General features: G+C 36.1%; 1 long non-coding RNA gene across 1 annotated transcript; it reads left to right on the forward strand.

The window, feature by feature from the left end:
• The first annotated feature begins 3,460 nt into the window (after positions 1 to 3,460).
• LOC106302214 lies at positions 3,461 to 4,032 on the forward strand. The gene is made up of 2 exons (XR_001262394.1): positions 3,461 to 3,585; positions 3,669 to 4,032. It is a non-coding gene; the product is annotated as an uncharacterized LOC106302214 (long non-coding RNA).
• Positions 4,033 to 8,865: the final 4,833 nt, after the last annotated feature.

The following is an 8,865-nucleotide window of genomic DNA, read 5'->3' on the forward strand; positions in this document are numbered from 1 at the left end:
AGTAAAGTGATGATTATGGAGCATTTAGGAGCTTAAAAGAGATTTCATCCAAGCTGACCACTAGAGGTCGATACGAAGAAGAAGCAATCGTTCGATGCACAAACAGTGCCATCGATTGATATACAAGAGATGCCTCGACGATTGAAGATTATGATCGATCGATGCACATCCTGTACCATCGATCGATGTCGAGATGCGAGATCATGAACCTAGGAATTAGCATGAGTCAAGCATCATTGATCATCCTGTCCTGAATCTAATATGTCATGCTAGGAATGCTAGAGAGATGCTACCCGCTGATCTAGGAGACTAGTGAGCATTATCAACCTGTCACTAGGGCTTACCTAGAAGCATCGATCGATATTGTCTTTTGACAATTGATCGATATTGAAGTAATGCAACTGAACCTCTTATTTGAGAGAGTAATTCACTCCTTAGGGTAATTTGAGTGATATCAGGTTTCTATTCAATTGGTTTAATCTAGTTTTTACTAGATTGATTCCGGTTTTTAACTCGAATTTTAGTTTGTAAACCCAAGAAATTAACTGGTTTAAAGGGGATAACTATTATGTTAACAGAAAATGTGAATGTCAATCCAGAGATATTTAGTGCAAGTTCTCCATTATTTTAGAGATAAACCCAAAATATACCATTTAAATAAACAATTTTTGTATAAAATTTCCTGAGAGGATTCAAAACGAAACTCTAAATCTCAAATTCTAAATATTTTATAATTGAATATACTAAATCTGATGCAACGATGTCACTAGAAATAAGTATCAGAACCAACACAAGCGTGGTCGAGTGGTATGGCGGGCTCGAAAAGGTGCTAAGCACACGGGGTTCAAAATCTACCAAACTCTGATTTACCGGCTTGTGTGGCCATAAAACACGAGTATCTAATTTCCATTGCGAACAACCGGGTCTATCTGGCACCAGGGGACATACGCCCAAAGAATTAGTCGGTTTGATTTCAGCCCGGATACCCTCGGTTATCAAAAACAATATATATATATATATATATAAATCTTAGAACCCAATGGTAAAAACAGATATATAGGTGACATATTTTCTATATTCCTAGAAAAACATTGAATCTTTACCATTTAATATACCAAAACTGTATATATTCTTTTAAAAATCATATGCAAACCCAAAACATAGCATAAGTTGCAAAATTGTATGAAAATATAGTTTTCTCATTAAAACTCGTCAAACTTAGCCATATGAATAGAAAGAAACATTAGAGGCTATTACTGATTAAAAAAAAGTCGCCAAACCCTTCCATCTCTCTCTTCAAATCGTCATTTGCCTCTCTACTGCCGGTGCGTGAGTCGATGGTGAATATGGCTTCTCCTTTTTTATTCTTTGTTCTTTTTGCTGGAGCTTCACTTGTTTTCACTTGTTTGATTAGTAATTTTTTAGAGGCCCCATTCTTTTTATTTTTAGTGGTTTGGAAGAACCAAAGCCATACGACATAGTAGTTGCCGATCCTAATTATGTCAGATATCGTATCTCGTTGCTTTTCTGGCTAATATTCCGTTTCGGGACGTCAGAGGAGATGAGAGACCATCAGATCTAGAGTTTTATGTGGACGAGGGCTAGTTTTGGCATCTCAAAAGTGTCGGTAATGATCTAGGGTTTCTATTCAATTGGTTTAATCTAGTTTTTACTAGATTTATTCTGGTTTGTAACTCTAATTTTAGTTTGTAAACCTGATATATGGTGTTTTTGACATCATTGTGTATATGCTTTCTAACTTGTTTTCGTTGTTTTATCGAGTTAGTCTAGTCTTTTTAGAGTCATTTCAGGTCTGGAGAAGATTGAAGAGCTTAAGGAATAGGCATGAAGAAAAGAGCAAGGATTGGAAATTCCCCCTGAAGAACAATCCGCAGAGCAGTCTGACGGTCGATCCTACCAGGAACAGCCAGACGATTGTTCTCGATAATTATGGAAATTTCCATATCTTCCAAATATTTGCCCTAGTTGCTGATTCTCCACTCTGAAGTCTATGGGCGCCTCCATATAAAAGCGACCCCTATCTATCTTATTTCTTTACGCTAGTTTTTGGCAAAAAGACCTAGACCTATTCTTGGATATTGTTATTGTAAGGGAGACGGCTCCTCTTCTTGACAGAGAAGATCATTCGGAACCCCATTGTTTAACCTTTGATTTAGATGCAGTATTATTCATTTATTATGTCCTGTTCATCTTGTGTTATGGCTGAGTAGTCGTCTAGCTTGTCTAGGGTTCTAGGGTGTTAAACGCAAGGTTACACATAAATAAGCACTTATCATTTTTTCGTTCATTCTAGTTCTTAATGCTAGTTCTAACCTGATCACTTATTGCTAGATCTTAGGTCCGATCACCCACTAACCGTGTAGTAGTCTCCCTGATATCGAATGAATGAGCTGAACATCTCTAGCCAGCGAAAGTAGATGCTAGAGTGTTCAGTGAACTTATCGGACTTGATCTCTATAGCTTGCGACCGATCCTTAATCCAAACGACAGTTTAGGCGTCAAGGTCGAACCGCAAAGGGAACAACACCACGACAGTGGGCTGTTCTACTAAGAGTGATCCGTGTTCTAGATCGTGTCTTAACGAGCTTGAATAAATGTTTGGCTAAGTTTTAGCACCCGATGAGAAACCCTAGATCAGCTTATTCTCAATATCGAATCTAAAGCTTTTAAAATCTTTTACTTTACTTGCAAGTCACTACTTAATTCAAAACCCATTTTAGTTTTAGCTAAGTTGAAAACGCATAAGAATAAAGTGTAGACTGGTCATCTGGATTGAATTTCAATTACTACAATTATCACTGTTAACTTGACAGTAGGAAATGTTCAGTTTTAGTGTATCAAAACCCAAGAAATTAACTGATTTAAAGGGGATAACTATTATATTAACAGAAAATGTGAAAGTCAATCCAGAGATATCTAGCTCATGAGAAGCCAAAGCCCTAACAGATGAGAAAAAAAAAACTAATGCATATAAAATAAAGATGCTCAAAAGTACCAACATAGTGTTGCCATGATTGGTGAAATGTCTTATAAGCCTTTATTTATTAATAAATAACGAAGCCAATTTTTTTTCATTACCTGATTAAAAAGTCCGAAAGATTCTTGCTGAGTCTAACGATGACAAAAACAATATCACTTCTAATCATTATTTATCTAAAACTAAAGAAACAATGAACATATGAAATGAGTATACACTACAAAGACTGCGACGACCTTCCTTTTGAATGCTTATTTTGAAACGGAGGCATCATTAAAAATAGATAGACTTGTAAGACAATATGTAATGGAAAATACGGCAATGAACAATTGTGGCGACACTATGAACTTGGCCACTCCAGAAGGAAACGAGGACTGATTATACAATGATGACAAAGTTTCAGAATATTGACTATAAATAGATAACAACACATATTATATGTCTCACCAACGATAAGTTTATTGACAAGAAAAAGAAAACACCAAGTTTAAGAAAAAGCAAGGCAAAACCGAAAGAAATGGCAAAGAACATCAACTCAGCAGTCAGCATCACCGTTTTCTTGTTCGTCCTCTTGGTGACTTCCACCGGTAATCTTAAGAAAACAAATTCTCTATCGCATTTTGTAGTTGTATTTTAGTTTTCTTACGCTGTTGAATATGTCAACATGCAGAAATCCTCAAGAGCGAGGCTCAAACATTTTGCTTCGAGTGCGGGCCAGTTCCGTTCCTAGGTACAAATACTGATTGCTTTAACTGTTGCAAAACAAAATACGGGAGTCCTCCAGTCGTTAGTGGCGTTGTTGAGGGAAGTGAGAAACACTGTCATTGCTATTGTTGATCCTTGAAATAACCTCATGCAATCACCATGTGTAACATTTGTTTTCAGTCGGTGACGTGTATGTTTGTTTATGCACAAGCTTCTTTTGCTTCCCAATAAAACATCAAGGGCAAAACTTATCATTGCTTTGCCCCTAGTTTATGCCTATGTTGTGTGTACTTTTGTTTCATTATGAATACAAAAAGTTGTTTTATGTTTGTGTTCCTCGTTTCAGTTCCCCATACACTCAGTCTTCTTGTCTATAAAATGTATCTATAAATATTAAACAGGTCTTTTTGTATAAACTTGTTTGTGTCTTGACATGTTCACTAGCTAGAAAAATAAAATTTGCTATATATAATACCATAATCGGTTTTCATCCTCAAAAAGAGTTCTATAGTGAACAGAAATAGAATTATATATTCAAAAATGCTAAGAATATGTGGATTTTTTATTGAATAAGGTAGTAGATGGAATGATACAGTTAGGAAAAATAATTTTATGTTTTTCAAGATAGAAAGTGTAACATTCATTATATAATTTAGTTCATTGGGGAAATTCGAAATCTATCATATAAGAAATAAAAAGAGTGTTTCTTCTTTACAAAATTCAGTACATACCAAATGTTCGATTAATGTATTAATAAATGCTAAAAAACGTTTTCTAGAATTAGGTCAATCAAAAAAAGAAATACGAATAGAAACCAACAGTAATTCTTAAGATAAAATGAGAATAATTTAGTGCATGTTCTCCATTATTTTAGAGATAACCTAAAATATATCATTTAAATAAACAAAATGAATAATTTTTGTATCAAATTTCCTGAGAGGATTAAAAACGAAACTCTATATCTCAAATTCTAAACATTTTTTAATTGAATATACTAAATCTGATGGAACAATGTCACTAGAAATAAGTATCAGAACCGACACAAGCATGGTCGAGTGGTACGGCTGGATCGGAAAGGTGCTAAGCACACCGGGTTCAAAACCTACCAAACTCTGATTTACCGGCTTGTGTAGCCATGGAACACGAGTATCTAATTTCCATTGCGAACAACCGGGTCTATTTGGCGCCGGTGGACAAACGCCCAAAGAATTAGTCGGTTTGAGTTCAGCCCGGATACCGTCGGTTATCAAAAACAATATATATAAATACTAGAACCTAACGACAAAAAGAGATATATAGGTGACATATTTCCTATATTCCTAGAAAAAACATTGAATCTTTACCATCTAATATATCAAAACTGTATATATTCTTTTAAAAATCATATGCAAATCCAAAACATAGCATAAGTTGTAAAATTGTATAATAATATACTTTTTCAATAAAACTCGGCAAACAGAGCTATATAAGTAGAAATAAACAATAGAGGCTATTACTGAAAAAAAGAAAGTCGCCAAACCCTTCCACCTCTCTCTAGGCTCTCTTTCTCTCTTCAAATCGCCATTTGCCTCTCTACTGCCAATGCGTGAGTCGATGGTGGAGATGGCTTCTCTTTTTTAGTCTTTATTCTTTTTTGCTGGAGCTTCACTTGTTTTCTCTTGTTTTATTAGTTATGTTTCAGAGGCCCAATTTTTATTTTATTTTTAGTGTTTTGGAATAACCGAAGCCATACGACATAGTAGCTGCCGATCCTGGTTATGTCAGATCTCCTATCTCGTTGCTTTTCTGGCTAATATTCCGTTTTGGGACGTCGGAGGAGATGAGACACCATCAGATCTAGGGTTTTATGTGGAAGAGGGCTAGTTCTGGCATCTCAAAAGTGTCGTGATTTTGCAATGTGACTTATTCGGTTGCTCTACCGACGTCTTATGGGGTAGCTGCTGAGGTGGTGTAGCTTGTCGGGGATGCTGGGCTTAACCACCTTTGTAGGCTGTGGAGGAGGAGGTGAGGGGCTTTAGGTCGAGGTGGTTGGTAGTTAGAAGACGAGTTCTCTTTATGTGTAGATCTAGAGTTTTTTCAATTGGTTTAATCTAGTTTTTACTAGATTGATTCCGGTTTTTCACTCGAATTTTAGTTTGTAAACCCAAGAAATTAATTGGTTTAAAGGGGATAACTATTATATTAGCAGAAAATGTGAAAGTCAATCCAGAGATATTTACCTCGAGATGAAAAAAAATTAAAGTAATGCATATAAAATGAAGATGCTCAAAACTACCAACATAGTGTTGCCATGATTGGTGCAATGTCCGAAATTATTTATTTATTAATGAATAACGAAGCCAATTTTTTTCATTACCTGATTAAAACGTCCGAAAGATTCTTGCTGAGTCTAACGATGAGAAAAACAATATCACTTCTAATCCATATTTTGCTAAACCTAAAGAACAAGGAACATATAAAATGAGTATACATACACTACAAAGACTGCGACGACCTTCCTTTTGAATGTTTATTTTAAAACGGAGGCATCACTAAAAAATAGATAGAATTGTAAGATAATATGTAATGGACAATACGGCAATGAACAATTGTGGCGACACTATGAACTTGGCCACTCCAGAAAGAAACGAGGACTGATTATACAATGATGACAAAGTTTCAGAATATTGATTATAAATAGATAACAACACATATTATATGTCTCACCAACGATAAGTTTATCAACAAGAAAAAGAAAACACCAAGTTTAAGAAAAAGCAAGGCAAAACCGAAAGAAATGGCAAAGAACATCAACTCAGTCAGCATCACCGTTCTCTTGTTCGTCCTCTTGGCGGCTTCCACCGGTAATTTTAAGGAAAAAATTCTCTATTGTATTTTGTAGTTGTATTTTAGTTTTCCTACGCTGATGAATATGTCAACATGCAGAAATCCTCAAGAGCGAGGCTCAAACATTTTGCTTCGAGTGTGTTATATATTTAAGTGAATGGGTGCAATATTATATATGAACCATTGCAATTGTTTATATGAACAATTGTAACTATATAATGAAACCTTGCAACCATTAATGATTGCAACCTTTGGTAATTAACCATATTGATAATTGCATCCTTTGGTGATTAACCATTGCAACTCTTCATTAACCTTCGCAACTTTTGGTTAAACCATTGCAACTATTGGTTGCAACTCTTCATTTTCTATATAAGGAGGTGCAGGCATTGGCAAATGGAAATAGAAAAAATCAGAAACTAATAGTTAGTAAGAAAGAGAGAGAGAGAAAAAGATTCATTGTTCAAAGATCATCAAAGACTTTGAAGAAACACATATAAGCAGTATAGCTTTATTTGTTACTCTTGTATCTTAGGTTAGAGCAAGAGTGAGACTTTGATTGTCTTATCCTACAAAGGGATTTCGTGTAACCCAAAGTTTGGAATAGGGTCAAAATACTCTTTAAGGAAAGCACGGCGATTCAATCATCACCCAAGTATATAATTCACAACTATTCGGGTTACAACCCAAATAGCCAACAATCTTAAAGAGTATTTTTCTTGTGAATTATGGCAGGTGTATCGGTGCGAGAGATGACATCAAAGTTTGGAAAGTTAGATAAGTTTGAAGGAGTAGATTTTCGAAGATGGCAAAAGAAGATGCATTTTCTCCTCACAAATCTGAATGTATTGTATGTTCTAAGCATGCCTATGCCTACTGTACCGGAGGATGCTGAGAACGAGTCTCTGGATGAGACAAGGAAGCAGCTTAAATGGGAAAATGATGATTACATATGTCGTGGCCATATTCTCAACGGTATGTCAGATCCTCTCTTTGATGTTTATCAGAATGTCGAATCCGCAGAAGAGTTGTGGGATGCGTTAGAATTAAAATACATGGCTGAGGATGCTTCTAGTAAGAAGTTCCTTGTTAGTAATTTTAATAATTACAAGATGTCTGATTCTAGGCCAGTTATGGAGCGCAATACAATGAATTGCTTCGTATACTAGGTCAATTTGCACAACACAACATGAAGATGGACGAATCCATCTCAGTATCGAGTATCATCGATAAGTTACCACCTTCATGGAAAGATTTTAAACACATGTTAAAACACAAAAAGGAAGAGTTTTCTCTTGTACAACTTGGCAGCCATTTGCGCATAGAGGAATCTCTAAGGGCGCAAGAGGGAGAAAAACCCAAAAATAATGAGGCTGGTACTTCTTCCATCAATATGATGGAGGAAGGTGTGAGTTCTAAGAATAAGAATAAGAGGAAACGATCCTTTAATAACAACACTTACAATGGATCTAACAAAAAGTTTAAGAGCATTTGTTGGAATTGTAACAAACCGGGTCACTTAAGTCGTGATTGCCGAGCAGGGAAGGATAAAAATAAAACGGGACAAAACCGTTTGGGAAAAGTGTCTTGGACCAAGGTCCATCCACTCATCAAGGATGATGAAGTGGCATGGTGGATTGACTCGGGTGCAACAACACATGTTTGCAAGGATCGTGAATGGTTCACTACATATGAGCAAGTTCAAGATGGATCCGTACTTCATATGGCACTACAAGAAAATAGCGGTATTCTGACGGACATTCCGACGGAAAATGAAATCCTCGGAATATCCCGAGGAATTTTCGAGGAATTTCCGAGGATATTCCGAGGAAACTCAAAATTTGGGTTCCTCGGAATTTCCTCGGAATATACCGACGGAATTCCGAGGAAATATCAATCTGTCGGAATATTCTTATGGAATACCGAGGAAAAATGTATTCCTCAGAAAAAACCTTTGAATTCCGAGGAAATATTATAGCCGTTAGAGAGCCATTGGGGGATTTTAAAAATTCCAAGGAAATTCCGACGAACTAGCCGTTGGCGTCGGAATTCCGTCGGAATTTCCTCGATCTGTCTGCAGCATTTGAACTATAAATACATGCACTCCTCTTCCTCTTCATTCACTCCATATCTTCATTCTCCCTCTTACTCACTTTACACACGAATTTGATTCATTAAATACATGTCTTCTTCAAATTATTCTCGTTCTTGGATCGATCGACCTCATTTGGATCCGAACACGAGATTGCTTACGGAAGAATACCAACGAGGTATAACTGAATTCATGGGGTTAGTTCACCGACAACCGGAAGCAAAAACAGGTATGTTAAGATGTC

The sequence above is a fragment of the Brassica oleracea genome, chromosome C1 (genome assembly GCF_000695525.1).
Source record: "Brassica oleracea var. oleracea cultivar TO1000 chromosome C1, BOL, whole genome shotgun sequence".
In the NCBI taxonomy this organism is placed as follows: domain Eukaryota; kingdom Viridiplantae; phylum Streptophyta; class Magnoliopsida; order Brassicales; family Brassicaceae; genus Brassica; species Brassica oleracea.